The 15,731-nt window shown below is 47.4% G+C and overlaps 1 protein-coding gene across 19 annotated transcripts in view; it reads left to right on the top strand.

Moving 5' to 3' along the window:
* LOC149332456 (uncharacterized) overlaps nucleotides 1-15,731 on the top strand; it is a 160,344-nt gene that overhangs the window by 18,781 nt on the left and 125,832 nt on the right. For 15 of the 19 annotated variants that reach the window (XR_016285212.1, XR_016285211.1, XR_016285213.1 and 12 more), the window contains 5 exons: nucleotides 2,400-2,550; nucleotides 2,874-3,034; nucleotides 10,584-10,784; nucleotides 12,003-12,061; nucleotides 13,594-13,793. The gene's annotated coding sequence lies outside the window, so the exon portion shown is untranslated. The other 4 variants (XM_089558005.1, XM_089558009.1, XM_089558011.1 and 1 more) reach the window with 4 other exon arrangements.

The following is a 15,731-nucleotide window of genomic DNA, read 5'->3' as shown; positions in this document are numbered from 1 at the left end:
ATCTCTGTACCCTCACTCCCACCTTATGTGCGCCGTACGTAGTTCGGAACCGCCGCTTCGATATCCAGCTAGCGTGTGCCCTTGTCGCTTCCATGTCGAACATTCCTGGACAGAAATTTTTAACATCGGAAAACTGTAAGGCACTGGTATAGAAATATTCATGGTATACGGGTGCATTCTTCGAATACGTAAGGCACTGATATAGAAATATTCATGGTATACGGGTGCATTTTTCGAATACGTAGCAAAATCTTTCTTTTAAGGTATTTCCATCGCTTGAATCGAGCAGTTAAGGCTGCAATACAAAACCAATGGGATAGCAGAAACGGTTAATAGCAAAAAAAATGCGAGACTGCAGACACACGGAAGTAAAATCGTTATGGCGAAAACTTACAACATACGAAAAACTTGCGGTCGAAAACTCATTTTCTCGCTCTTAAATGCTTTTGTACAGAATTGGGTATTGATGGACAACTCTGCATGAGAGTGGGAGCTTGTGCCATGATATATTTTTCTGTTCTACTGCGTTAACGGTCCTCTTCCGGCCACAAAACAGCGGTGTCCGTGCATGCGTGGGTGTATAGGGGGCGCCCTCAGGGGCCGGAAGATTTCTTCTCCGGGTGACCCTCAGTAATCCTCCTCCCGTCCGCAGAAGCCTGCAGTGGCAGAAGAAGCTCAAGCAGTGGCGGAACGACAAATCGAGGGCAAAAGGAAATTCAAAGACTGCACTGGGAAGGAGGTGACCAGTGTAAAAGCGAATATCGAAACTATACAGCTAAAGTAGACTTGTAGCATAGCATCGCATCATCGCCTGTGCTGGCATACAGGCCACGGATTTTCGCAGAGAGAACTAGACTGGTAACGCTCTACGAGACGGAAGAGCAGGAGAAGAAACCTTTATTTATAGTCGGGATAGTTATCGCCCTACTAGATGGCCAGCTGATCAAGCCTACTCGCAGCCTCATAGGCGCACTTAAGGATCCGTTCTTGTATGTGCGGGTCGAAGCTGCGCAGCAGGGTCTCCCAGTCGTCTGGAATAGGGATGTCCCCTAATTCTGAAGGGGCGGGGGGGGGGGGGGTACAAGTTGAGGGAGCTCTCTCATCGCAGAGGATGCATTGGGGAGAAAACTGATTGGGGAACATATGGGAGAAAAGTACCGGGCTACGAAAGGAGTTTGAAGTCTCCTTAAGGTGATTTCCTTCTCTTTAATAAGATTTTGTACGGGAGCTGAAATTTCCTTAGTTGAAGGTGTGGATTAGATCATCAAATGAGAGGATTAGCCGCGGCGACTGAATTTCGATCAAGGCTCAAGGCGAAATTCTAGAGGCCCGTGTTCTGTGCGATGTGAGTGCACGTTAAAGAACCCCAGACGGTCGAAATTTCCGGAGCCCTTCACTACGGCGTCTCTAATAGCCTGGGTTGCTTTGGGACGTTAAGCCCCAATAAACCAATAAACCATTAGGCTATCCTTGGCTGTCCCACGAGCGGAGGTTGTCACCGACCGGCAGACTAAACCTCGAGGTGTCTGGTGAACGGCATCGTTTCCAGCGTTGCCAGAGTTTGCCGCCATCAGAATAAATTTATTGACCCTATCTGGGGAAGAAGAGGTCTCATTAAGAATATTGAGAGTGAACTATGCAATTATACCCCGAGTGAAATTGTGTATGGCAGCCTCGAAGTCGCTAATGATAACATCCTCGGGTGCATCTGTAATGGCTAAAGCGATGGCTGTCTCTTCAGCCATTGCGGATGTACGTGCACGGATGTAGGCTGAGAGGACTGTGGGCCGTGTTCACGCGTAATCTCTGCGACTGCAAATGCTCTGTCGGGAGCTGGATACTCAGCCGCATTTGAAGTAGACGACACCTGAGGGTGCTTATATTTCCGATTGAGAGCCAGTGCCCTGGATGTCCTCCTATCCTTGGGGTGCACAGGGTGCATGTTTTTGGGAACAGTTTAACGCATTAAAACATAGATAGATTGTTGCAGTCCCCCCTCGCCCCGTGAAGAGTCGCCGAACGATGAAAGGCCACTGGCACGCTGTATGCTTCCGCATCACAGCGGCAAGGGTGTAATCTAGGATATCGAAGCGGGGTCTGGCGCTGGTTCCGATCCACGACGGCGCCCGTGACGTAGGACGTAAGCGCGCCATACCCTTAAGGCGGAGCTGGATATCGTTAATGGTTAACGCCCATATATACGAAACTGGTCATTCCGTACTTTACATTCATAGGTCCCTGCGGTCGGTTGAGCTTGTGAAGACCCTGGCTGCTCCTCTCGAGCAGCCCCTCGCGACATGCATGTTAACTGCCACCTGCCGCAGTAAGCAACTTGTTCGCAGTCCGGTGGACTGATTATGATGACGGCACGAGGTCACGTGACTTGGGGTGAAATGCAGGAGTTCCTACCAGCTCTTGATGGCACACCCGTGGCTGACCGTCGTCGGGAAGTGGTGCGCAATTCGGCGGAGCCCTCCACTGCCTTCCCTGTGCAACCTTCGCAGGGCGTGACGATTACCGCCACTTTCGGCCCGGCGGCTACAGTGGCAGGTGAGTGTAGCGGGCGCAGTCACTATCGGGGCGTCCTTAGTGAGACAGTTAACGTGAATTTCGCATATAACCTTGATCTTTTCATTTTTATGACTTCTTGGAACACGATACCGCAGCAGTGTTTAATAGATATAAAAAAATTGGCAGAGGCTTAGCTCGGTTAAGCCCGGAAGATTGCGAAAGCAAATTACGAGCAACTTTAGCGACTAAAGTTGTGAAAGGCGAAATCCTGAGTGCTGCACGGAACGTCGGAATTAGCCTAAAGTGTTATTGAGGTGTCCAGTAAACCACTGAGTTGGTAAGGCGCCTTTCCTTTCCTCCAGATCAACGCAGTACCCTCTCTCACTTCCTGGGGAACTGCGGCGCTTCGTGGCTACCGCTGGGACCGCGCCGATGACCAGACTTGGTAGCTCAGATTTCACCTCGGTATGACGTCACGGACGCGAGCGCCTCCACGCGTCATCAAACTGGAGGCCGTCTAAAGGTGAAATGTGACTACCGCCGGGACCACGCTGAAGGCTCAAAACCTAGCGTAGTATTGGTTTCGCAATAAAAGTTGGGTTTTGAGGAAAGGAAATAGCGCAGTATCGGTCTCACATATCTCAGCGAACCCCTGAACCGCGCCGTAAGGGAGGGGATAAAGAAGGGAGTGAAAGAAGAGAGAGAGGTGCCGTAGTGGAGGTCTCCGGAATAATTTCGACCACCTGGGGATCTTTAATGTGCACCGACATCGCACAGCACACGGGCGCCTCTTATAGAACTTTTGAAGAATATGACTCGCCAGCATGCGCTGTCATGTCTGTTGGGTTCAGAAGGTAAACTCGTATTCCAGTACAGCCCTGCTTTTCATGAATGCAAATGCAGTCGGAGGTTTTCCACAGGTCTTAGGTGCTTACACTGTGGAGACGGGTGATGATTCGAACTGTAATCTGTAGATGGAAACGCGTAAGGATTGGCTCAGTTTCTTTTAAATCCCTAATTTTTTTTGTAGGACATGTTGCATGAATGCTCTCCTATGCACAGGTCTGTGGGCAGCCCCAGGCAACCGGAATTTTTTTTACCTGAGTGGAGCGCAGTTTCAACGGCGTTTAATTGCTCCTGAACCACAGTTGGGGGTGATGTAAGGCTGTCGGTCGCAGATTTCATGTTTCATAGCAGAGCCGGCCAGCTTTGTGGCATATTCAGAGGTGTTTGTTTTGTTTGTTCTCTTCCGATTGTAGCCTTCAAAAATCTGCTTGCACCTTATTGGAGAGGTGTTTTTCTACTCTTCCGATTGTAGCCTTCAAAAATCTGCTTGCACCTGATTGGAGAGGTGTTTGTTTTGTACTCTTCCGATTTTAGCCTTCAAAAATCTGCTTGCACCTGATTGGAGAGCTGTTTGTTTTGTACTCTTCCGATCGTAGCCTTCGAAAATCTGCTTGCACATGATTGGAGAGGTGTTTGTTTTGTACTCTTCCGATTGTAGCGTTCAAAAATCTGCTTGCATCTGATTGGAGAGCTGTTTGTTTTCTACTCTTCCGATTGGAGCCTTCAAAAATCTGCTTGCGCCTGATTGGAGAGGTGTTTGTTTTGTACTCTTTTGATTGTAGCCTTCAAAAATCTGCTTGCACCTGATTGGAGAGCTGTTTATTTTGTATTCTTCCGACTGTAGCCTTCAAAAATCTGCTTGCACCTGATTGGAGAGGTGTTTGTTTTGTACTCTTCCGTTTGTAGCCTTCAAAAATCAGGTTGCACCTGATTGGAGAGCTGTTTGTTTTGTACTCTTCCGATTGTAGCCTGCAAAAATCTGCTTGCACCTGATTGGAGAGGTGTTTATTTTGTACTCTTCCGATTGTAGCCTTCAAAAATTTGCTTGCACCTGATTGGAGAGCTGTTTGTTTTGTACTCTTCCGATTGTAGTCTTCAAAAATTTGCTTGCACCTGATTGGAGAGGTGTTTGTTTTGTACTCTTCCGATTGTAGCCTTCAAAAATCTGGTTGCACCTGATTGGAGAGCTGTTTGTTTTGTACTCTTCCGATTGTAGCCTTCAAAAGTCTGCTTGCACCTGATTGGAGAGGTGTTTGTTTTGTACTCTTTCGATTGTAGCCTTCAAAAGTCTGCTTGCACCTGATTGGAGAGGTGTTTGTTTTGTACTCTTCCGATTGTAGCCTTCAAAAATTTTCTTGCATCTGATTGGAGAGCTGTTTGTTTTGTACTCTTCCGATTGTAGCCTCCAAAAATCTGCTTGCACCTGATTGGAGAAGTGTTTGTTTTGTACTCTTCCGATTGTAGCCTTCAAAAATCAGGTTGCACCTGATTGGAGAGCTGTTTGTTTTGTACTCTTCCGATTGTAGCCTGCAAAAATCTGCTTGCACCTGATTGGAGAGGTGTTTGTTTTGTACTCTTCCGATTGTAGCCTTCAAAAATTTGCTTGCACCTGATTGGAGAGCTGTTTGTTTTGTACTCTTCCGATTGGAGCCTTCAAAAATCTGCTTGCACCTGATTGGAGAGGTGTTTGTTTTGTACTCTTCTGATTGTAGCCTTCAAAAATCTGCTTGCACCTGATTGGAGAGCTGTTTATTTTGTATTCTTCCGATTGTAGCCTTCAAAAATCTGCTTGCACCTGATTGGAGACGTGTTTGTTTTGTACTCTTCCGTTTGTAGCCTTCAAAAATCAGGTTGCACCTGATTGGAGAGCTGTTTGTTTTGTACTCTTCCGATTGTAGCCTGCAAAAATCTGCTTGCACCTGATTGGAGAGGTGTTTGTTTTGTACTCTTCCGATTGTAGCCTTCAAAAATCTGGTTGCACCTGATTGGAGAGCTGTTTGTTTTGTACTCTTCCGATTGTAGCCTTCAAAAGTCTGCTTGCACCTGATTGGAGAGGTGTTTGTTTTGTACTCTTCCGATTGTAGCCTTCAAAAGTCTGCTTGCACCTGATTGGAGAGGTGTTTGTTTTGTACTCTTCCGATTGTAGCCTTCAAAAATTTGCTTGCACCTGATTGGAGAGCTGTTTGTTTTGTACTCTTCCGAATGTAGCCTCCAAAAATCTGCTTGCACCTGATTGGAGAGGTGTTTGTTTTGTACTCTTCCGATTGTAGCCTTCAAAAATCTGCTTGCACCTGATTGGACAGCTGTTTGTTTTGTACTCTTCCGATCGTAGCCTTCGAAAATCTGCTTGCACATGATTGGAGAGGTGTTTGTTTTGTACTCTTCCGATTGTAGCGTTCAAAAATCTGCTTGCATCTGATTGGAGAGCTGTTTGTTTTCTACTCTTCCGATTGGAGCCTTCAAAAATCTGCTTGCACCTGATTGGAGAGGTGTTTGTTTTGTACTCTTCTGATTGTAGCCTTCAAAAATCTGCTTGCACCTGATTGGAGAGCTGTTTATTTTGTATTCTTCCGATTGTAGCCTTCAAAAATCTGCTTGCACCTGATTGGAGAGGTGTTTGTTTTGTACTCTTCCGTTTGTAGCCTTCAAAAATCAGGTTGCACCTAATTGGAGAGCTGTTTGTTTTGTACTCTTCCGATTGTAGCCTGCAAAAATCTGCTTGCACCTGATTGGAGAGGTGTTTGTTTTGTACTCTTCCGATTGTAGCCTTCAAAAATTTGCTTGCACCTGATTGGAGAGCTGTTTGTTTTGTACTCTTCCGATTGTAGTCTTCAAAAATTTGCTTGCACCTGATTGGAGAGGTTTGTTTTGTACTCTTCCGATTGTAGTCTTCAAAAATCTGGTTGCACCTGATTGGAGAGCTGTTTGTTTTGTACTCTTCCGATTGTAGCCTTCAAAAGTCTGCTTGCACCTGATTGGAGAGGTGTTTGTTTTGTACTCTTCCGATTGTAGCCTTCAAAAATCGGCTTGAACCTGATTGGAGAGCTGTTTGCTTTGTACTCTTCCGATTGTAGCCTTCAAAAATCTGCTGGCACCTGATTGGAGAGGTGTTTGTTTTGTACTCTTCCGATTGTAGCCTTCAAAAATCTGCTTGCACCTGATTGTAGAGCTGTTTGTTTTGTACTGTTCTGATTGTAGCCTTCAAAAATCTGCTTGCACCTAATTGGCTAGCCTGTAATCCGAGCTCCTATGACCGTCTCGCTCCCGTGTTCTTGCAGTGTTTCACCTTCATAATCTTCTTTGCTAGAAAGAGCCTGCGCACTATTTAAGATCTCTCCCATAGGTCAAACTGTACATTACAAAAGAGACGCAACTTTTGGGAATCATTCATTTTTCATTTGTAGTTCAACGGTGCCTTTGCTATCTCTGTGGGAGGGATTACCGCTACCTAAAAGGTCGACTTTTCGGTTTTCATGCCTGCGCATGTTTCTTCTTAAAACTTCGTTTCTTGAACAAGCAGGCCATGAACTTCTGGCATTTAAAATCGGCGCCTCGTTCATGCTCTCTTGATTGTGAAATGGTGTTGACAGCAGATTAGTGAACAGTATACCTTTTAGGCATCTAGCCGTCACTTCCTGCTTTTCTTGAAAGTAAGCCATTCTCGTTTCGAGCAGGAAAATACCACCGACTGACCATTTTTGTAAATTGTTGAAAAACTTGCAACGAAGTAGCTGAATTCTTTTGTGGCAGCGTGATTGAATTTTTTGCTACTTTACTTGGTGGGGGCCCATCGGGAAAATTGCTGAGAACACTTTTTCAGAGTCGCAATTTTTCACATCACTCACACGACGGCAAAAAAAAAACAACGTTCTTTGATAATATTCTGTTATTTTCCCTGCCACTCTATTAATGCTTCGCTTTTCTTCTTTTTGAAAAGCATCCAAGAACCGGAGCCGCAGAGAAAGTTCTATACTACGTTCCCTCGTTAAAGCGACTTCGCTCTTTGCTCTCAGATACAGTGTTTCTTAGCCAATTGGTTGTCGTGCTCCAATTTCACCATGAATACAAGGCGGGAAGGAAATAAAGAACATAAATAATGTATATTTTTCACTGTTCAGCTCTGCAGAAGTGCAAGCACTGGCAGTGCTTATGAATGATTGATTTACGAGTGATTTACAGGGACGGCATTTGTCAAACTCATAAGAGCAAGTGTTATCGATTCCCAAATGGGTAGGAATGGACTTCTTCAAAAGAAAAATTGGCTGTGGTTTGACCAATGACCATCCCGAGTAGAATTGCTTAAGCAATGGCGCAGAAATCGCAGCGGCACCTCTGAGTCACCCGCGTAGCGGAGGAGCTGGCAGTGGCCCCAGCACAGCAGCTGTGCGCCGTGTGACGTCACTCCTCCTGCAAAATGCACTGCTGGCGCACCGGCGACGGCACCTCCGAGTCACCCGCGCAGCGGAGGAGTCGGCGGCGGCTCCGCGCTGCTCTGACGTCACTCGCTCCTCGCGCAGGCGCAGTTGGGGCTCTCAGGGGCTCCGCGAAATGCCTCGCATCTAGCGTAGTGTTCCTTCCGCAACAAAAACAGCTGCACCGGATGGTGTTGCGGCTGGATAGCTTGTTGCTCTCGGGCGTGCTTTGAAGATGGCGTGGATCGTTAGACTAAATATCGTAGAAGCTGTCTTACAAGACTGCAGAAGACTGTGCATGTTTGTAGACAAGGTTTCCGCCGTAAATCCCCCCAAATTTTTTTTATAATTTCATTTCCTTTTAGGCTGATTGCACGTGTGCCTTATAAGCTTAAGTTTTTCCATTAATTGTGTAATATTTAGCGTTTCGCCGCCGCGGTGGTTCAGTGGTTATGGTGCTCGGCTGCTGACACGAAAGACGCGGGTTCCATCCCGGCCGAGGCGGTCCAATTTCGATGGAGGCGAAATTCAAGAGGCCCGTGTGCTGTGCGATGTCAGTGCACGTAAAGAACCCCGGGTGGTCGAAATTTCCGGAGCCCTTCACTAAGGCGTCCCTCATAGCCTGAGTCGCTTTGGGACGTTAAACCCCCGTAAACCACGAGGTGACAAGGTGATGTGTCCGGCCCATTTTGCGACCATGGTGGGTTGCGCGAGGGAGAGGAGAATCTTGTGCCCCAGGTTGCCCATAGGCTGGGTCACGTGAGCCACCCGACCTCGGGTCGATTTTTCCCTCAACGCCGACGACGACGGTGACGACGCCGAATTTTCTGCGGAACGGGGACTTAATTCTATCGCGTTAGAACAGTGCATTTCTCATCAAAGTGGAATAAATCTTAAAGGACGAATACTTAAAAACTAACCGATTTACTATGATTGGCGTGACCCACTTCGCGATTGTTCCGATCGGTTTCGAGCTCGTGTAGTGCTGGGCTAAATGATTTTCAAGAACTGGAATTGTGAACAAATATAAAGGATGCTCACCTAATGTCACTATCCCTTGCAGCCTCGCCTATTCGCCGACTCCGTTTGTTGTCAACAGTTGAGCGTTATGATTTCGAGGAAAATGAATTGCACCACCATGGAGATACAGTCACGGTTGCGGATTCGACCGCATGCATCTTGCATAATAATGTGCAGACTCGTGAGAGAAGCATGACATCTATTTGCACGCTAATGGCTGTTGATGTAATCGAGAGGATGCACGGATGTGGCGAAGCGAACCACTTCAGTGACGTTCCATGCACTAGAGATGAATCCGAAGAAACACATCTCACTCGAAAGACGCGGGTTCGATCCCGGCCGCGGCGGACGAATTTCGATGGAGGTGAAATTGTAGAAGGACGTGTACTCTGCGATGCCAGCGCACGTTTAAGAACCGCCGCCGCGGTGGCTCAGTGGTTATGGTGCTCGGCTCATGACCCGAAAGACGCGGGTTCGATCCCTGTCGCGGCGGTTGAATTTCTTTGGAGGACAAACTCCAGAGGCCCGTGTACTGTGCGATGCCAGTGCACGTTAAAGAACCCCAGGTGGTCTAAGTTTCTGGAGCCCTCCACTACGGCGTCTTTCATAGCCTTAGTCGCTTTGGGACGTTTAACCCCATAAACCAACCAACCAACCACGTTAAAGAACCCCAGGTGGTCGAAATTTCCGGAGCCCTCCACTACGGCGTCTCTCATAGCCTTAGTCGCTTTGGGACGTTAAACCCCATAAACCAAACCAAACCAAACCAAATCAAACACCATGGGCTAGTTAATTGTTCACATGATGGGTTCTTCAGATTTATTTCTTGTGCATCGAGCATCACTTCTTTCTGCTTGTACGATCCTCACCGCCTTGTGCCTATCACTTGAGTGACTTCACGGCAGTAAGTTTTCGTTATTACACCGCACAGCAGAATCTACTATATGGTAAAGAGCGCAAATGTTGTTAAACTTTGCCAAAGATCTGAAGACTGAAAATGGTCCAATGAAATGTGGTAGAATGATTCGTCACCATCAGCCTGTTAACGCCCAGTGCAGTGCAGAGGCCTCTCCCGTGTGTCTCCTATTAAACCTTTCCCTTGCCATCTGCGGCCACCGCATCCCTGCTAACTTAATCTCACTGCTACTACTACGCTCGCCTTTTCTTGGAATCCTGTTTGTTTCCCCTATGTACCATCGGTTATCTTTACTTCGCATTACATGCCCTGCCCAAGCCCGTTTCTTCCTTTTGATTTCGACTAAGTTGTCATTAATCCGCGTTTGTTCCCTCACTCACTCTGCCCACTTCATGTCTCTTTTAACGTTACACCTATCATTTTCCTTTCCATAACCCGTTGCGTTGTCCTTAACTTAAGCTGAACCCTCTATGGCAGTGATTATACCCCTGAGAAACATGCCCACTGGGAACGTTTACATGAAGGGACGCTTAACTTCCCGGGGATTTCATTTTGTTAGCGCACGAAAACTTCTGGACCGATGACAATATTTTTTCCCTGTATATCCGCAGCTAAAACAGTTACTTTGTGGTGAGGACTTTATCCTAAAAACCAGCGAATTCGTATTTCATGCCACACGAGTCCTACTTTGTAAAATATCGCCATTTTTGTTGCAGAGGGGGCAGAGTTGATCGTAGGCGGGAGTGCCGTACACGAATTATTCGCTCCTTCACTGCATCCGCCAGACAGTAGACGCCACTTGTAGCTGACGATTTTCTCCTTCGACATAATTGCGCCGTTTAGATGAAGAAGCCAGATTTTTTTTCCCTTTTGCCCAGGTGTCGAATAACGACGACGATTTCAATACTCTGACCGCTCAGGAGATGCGGAGAGTAATACTTCAAGATCACCTGCACACAGCGAGGGATACGAACGCAATGCAGTCGATCCTGCAGTGGTTATGGACTGGCATTACTGGCAGAAGAAAGCATCTGGCAGAGCTTGGGCCTCTGGTCTGCTTTTGCCGGAGGTCAAGACGAGTGAGTATGCGTCATGCTCATCCCTACTATGCCATGCGGCAGCTTTTACTGTTGTCAGTGCCGAAGATAATGGCTGCGCCCGAAAGAGCCGACGGCGAATGGCGGTTCCGGTAGTGTAAGTTGCGGAGTTTTTTTTTTTTAGTGCTCTAGCACTTATGGTGGCCATTCCCCACATTTAGACGTTTTGTGTCTGTCTGTCCGTCTGTTTGTTTTCCTTAAGCCAGTTTTGAGGCAGGCAAGTGAGGAGCCTGGCGACTGTGTGGGGCGGCAGCTCAATTAATCGTGAGAGGCTGCTCTGGGAGCGCCACCTAGATCGCAACCAAACCCAAGCAATCCAAGTCCCACCCATGCCAGCACCTGCCATAGAAGGGCAGTGGCGCATCGCTTGACCGCGGCACCACTGCGTCAGGAGTGCTAGAAAGACTCTCAGGGATCTACGAATGTAGAGAATGGTCGATTCCGCATATACAGACTTTAACCCATTATCGCTGACCGAACAACTCCCATCCGTGAGTAGTGGATTTGAGCACCGGAACAGAAAGTGAAAAACCGACCTGCTAGCGCATAAAATTAGCATTTTGCCTGACTATGGAAATCGATCATCGTGATCATCGTATATTTCATCGTAAGTATTCTCGTTAGGTCAGCTCTATCACAAGGATAAGGGCATGGATAATATGAAGACTTAAAATAGACAAAGAACCGATCCCGGCCGCGGCGGCTGAATTTCTTTGGAGGAGAAATTCGAGGCCCGTGTGCTGTGTGATGCCAGTGCACCTTAAAGAACCCCAGGTGGTCGAAATTTCCGGAGAACTCCACTACGGCGTCTCTCATAGCCTTAGTCGCTTTGGGACGTTAAACCGCATAAACCAAACCAAACCAAACCAAACAAAGAACGAAAACACAGCTTCTACAGAATACAAGGGTTTTAAGGGTAAATCGACATGAACTGCATTCTAAAGCTGTTACACCTTGTGTTTAGCGTGCGTGCCTGAATCAAATATTTCCAGCACTATACTACTTGCAGTAAAATGATGTGACGACAATCTCTCACAGGCGCTTTTCGATGGTTCATTATACTGGCGCTACCTCCAATAAGCACAATGTGCAGAATGAAAAGCAGCATCCCGTTTCGCAGGCGTGATTTCTTAATACGCCTTTGCCGTTGCGTCGATCGCTATCTGACCCACAATTCGTTTTTTTTTCTCTCTCAAACAGGGCTCTGGTGGACCTCGACGACTTTATACAGGCGGAAGGGGGAATACACCGCTATGATGGTAGGTTGGTTACTGCTCTGCGTGAAGGTAATATTTCCGAGGCTGAAGAAACAACGTAAATATAAGGCACTTTTTCGGTATGTTCGGGGTTCTCCACAGTCTCGTATTCATTGCGCTAACAAAGTGAAAGCGACATCTGTGCCGTCGGCTTCTCCGCTATGGTGAACACGTGCTCACATAATCGCTCGCGTACCCCTTACTTAGCATGAGGACATCCTGGATAACTCTACGCGTCTAGGAAAGGCTAGGAAACTAGAGACTAAGAAATGGATTTCTATGAGACCAGGTATGCGACTAGGAAATGTGCAATGGCTGGCGACCGCGGATAATTTCATGCACTGCTCAGTAGAGATCAGCGAAATAGTCCGTTGTTCTTTACTGGACGCAACCTCATTAATGGAAAGATAATGTGGAACAAGTTGGATACACTCGGGAATCAATATATATGCAATGTATGCCCTATACTCTATTCTCCGGTACGCGTCAGTCTCGTATGATTGATGAACCTGTGTGCTCCTGCACGCGAGGACGATTACTAATGAGCTCGGGATCTGAACGAAAGCACCGTCTGAGCCGGCCAAGATGCTGACCACCTCGAAGGCTATTGGGTGGTCGGCGCGCTCGCAGTGTTCAGCGAGGGGTTTGGATTCAGAATTCATTAGCCGGATGTCATTTTTGTGTTGCATTATTTTTTGATGGAGGTTTTTTTGTTTCGCCGACGTATGAAGCCGGGAACTTGGAGCACCGGATTTTATAGACGACAAGGTGTTTTGGTCATGGTAAATGTTCGGAATGAATTCGGAATCCAACCCCCTCGCAGAACACTGCGAATGCGGCGCCGACCACCCAGTAGCCTCCGAGGAGTTGAGCGTCCCGTGGAGCCAGACCTGTTCAAGAGGCGACATGTGGAGTCATGGCACATCCGTCTCACAAAGGCAGCGATGAATAAACTCCAGGACCGCTTCCCTCTGCGTACGTTAGTGGACTCCGCCACGTGCTAACAAAGGGAGAGCAAAGCAACACCCCGCTGCTGGTGGCACACTTTAGTCGCCCCTGAACAAAGGACCGAGTTGGTCCCGAAACGTCGGGCAAAATTAAAATATTGGTTGGCGTCAGTTTTCTCTCAACTAGCTCGGGATCTACGAGACGCTATATTCTCCGTGCAGAGTTTCAACGATCCAGCTATTCGTATGGGGTTCGTTGGATCAGTCGGCCTGTCTCCCAATACCTGGCTTGCTTGGTTTTTCTGTTTGGGATGGACGCTGGGCCCACCACGAAACCTCCAAGAACTGTGGACCTGGTCGTAAAACCAGCGAATTCGTATTCCACGCCACACCAGCGCTGTTTGTACCAAATTGCAACTTTTGTTCCAAATTGAGCAGAGTTGCTCGCAGACGGCATGCCTTCCACGAATTATCCGCTCCTTCACTGCATCCGTTCGACATCAGACACTGCATGTAGCTGACGGCTTTCTCTTTCGACATAATAGTGGCGTTTAGATGATGAAGCCAGCTTTTTTCCTCTTTGCCTAGGTGTCAAATAACGACGACGATTTCAATACTCTGACCGCTCAGGAGAGGCGGAGAGTAATACTTCAAGATCACCTCCACACAGCGAGAGATATGAACGCAATGCAGTCGATCCTGCAGTGGTTATGGACTGGCATTACTGGCAGAAGAAAGCATCTGGCAGAGCTTGGCCTATGGTCTCTTTTTGGCGGAGGTCGAGACGAGTGAGTATGCGTCATGCTCATCCCTACTATGCCATACGGCAGCTTTGATTGTGTCGATCTGGAAGATAAGGGCTGCTCCCGAAAGCACCAACGGTGAAGGGTGGTTCCGGTATTGTAAAGCCTGAGTTTTATAGTGCGCTGGCCTTTATAGTGGCCGTACCTAGAATTTAGCCGTTGTGTGATTGTCGGCCCGTCTGCCTGTTTGTCTGAAGTCTGTTTTTGTGGCAGGCAGGTGAGCAGCCTGACCACCGCGTGAGGCGGCCGCTCACTTAATCATGAGAGGCTGCTCTAGAAGAGCAACCTGGATCTCAACCCAATCCAGACAACCCAAGTCCCGCCAATGGCAGCAGTTGCCATAGAAGAGCAGTGGCAGATCGCTTGACCGCTGCCTCACTTCGCCAGGAGAGGTAGGAAGACTACCAGGGATCTATGATTCTAGTAGAATGAGCAGTTCCGCATATACGGACATTAACCCCTTATCGCTATCCGAACAACTCCGATCCCAGAACGCTGGATCTGAACACTGGAACGGAAGTGAAAATTCATGGGGAACTTTGGCGATCTAAATTGCGGGAGGCGAGAGCCTTTGTGCGCCCCTTAGGCTGCTTCTGTTGTTGATTGAATGCTGTTTGCGAATGAAAGGAGACGTCTGACTCGGTTGGCTGAAATGTCAGCGCCTCGCGACGGTGGCGCCACCAAGGAACCAAGCGCATGCGCAGTAAGGAGCGACGCGAGCGCCACCAAAGATACGATGATCCAACTACCAATTACTGACTGATTACTAAATTACTAAATACTAGTCAACTACGAATGACTAATTAAATAGTATCAATCAATGACTAAAAATAAATAATACCAATCCGTCTAATGACTAATGAGTAATTAAATACTATTTACTAGTACAAATTAATGGCTAATTAGAAATTGATGATTTTGGCTACTATGCGACAACGAATTGAGTGATTTCTGGTTATGGCGTATTACATCACTGATTACGTCATCCGGATGATTGACACCTGTACTGGGGCTTACGGACAGAATAATGAGCCATTAAAGGCCTTTAAACTGAACGCCTAGCATAACTAATCCGCATTTGGCCCAACTACGCAAATCGGTCATATTTTCATCTCAGTATTCTCCTAAGGTGAGCTAGATCTACTATCTGGAGGCTTCTACTACGGAGTCCTTTATAGTCTGAATCGCTTTGGGACGTTACTCCAGAAATCTAACCGAACACGTAGTCAGCCGTTTGAGTAGGTACTGTTGCGAGAGGAATTTTGCGGGACTTGGAAAAAAAGGGACAGAAATGCGTTCTCGGCCGCCTAACGGAGCATGCCTTACCTTTCTTCCTGCGCAGTCATCTCTGTACCCTCACTCTCGCCTTACGTGCGCCGTACGTATTTCGGAACCGCCGCTTCGATATCCAGCTGGCGTGTGCCCTTGCCGCTCCCATGTCGAACATTCTTGGACAGAAATTTTTAACATCAGAATAGTGTAAGGTACTGGTATGGAAATATTCATGGTATACGGGTGCATTCTTCGAATACGTAGCAAAATCTTTCTTTTAAAGCGTTTCCATCGCTGGCATGGAGCAGTTAAGGCTGCAATACAAAACCAGTGGGAAACGCTTTTGGCAATAGCAGAAACGGTTAATAGCAAAAAAATGCGAGACTGCAGACACACGGGAGTAAAATCGTTATAGCGAAAACTCATTTTCCCGTTCTTAAAGGCTTTTGTCCACAAGGTGTGGATGGACAACTCTGCATGAGAGTAGGAGCTAGTGTCATCATATATTTTTCTGTTATACTGCGGTAACAGTCCTCTTTCGGCCACAACGCCGCGGTGTCCGTACGTGCGTGGGTGGATCGGGGCGCCCTCAAGGGCCGAAAGATTTATTCTCAAGATGATCCTCAAGAAATCCCGCTCCCGTCCTCAGAA

The sequence above is a fragment of the Amblyomma mixtum genome, chromosome 8 (genome assembly GCF_055824585.1).
Source record: "Amblyomma mixtum isolate Tamu chromosome 8, ASM5582458v1, whole genome shotgun sequence".
Classification (NCBI taxonomy): domain Eukaryota; kingdom Metazoa; phylum Arthropoda; class Arachnida; order Ixodida; family Ixodidae; genus Amblyomma; species Amblyomma mixtum.
Note: the sequence above shows the minus strand (reverse complement) of the source record. Positions and strands in the feature narration are given on the sequence as shown.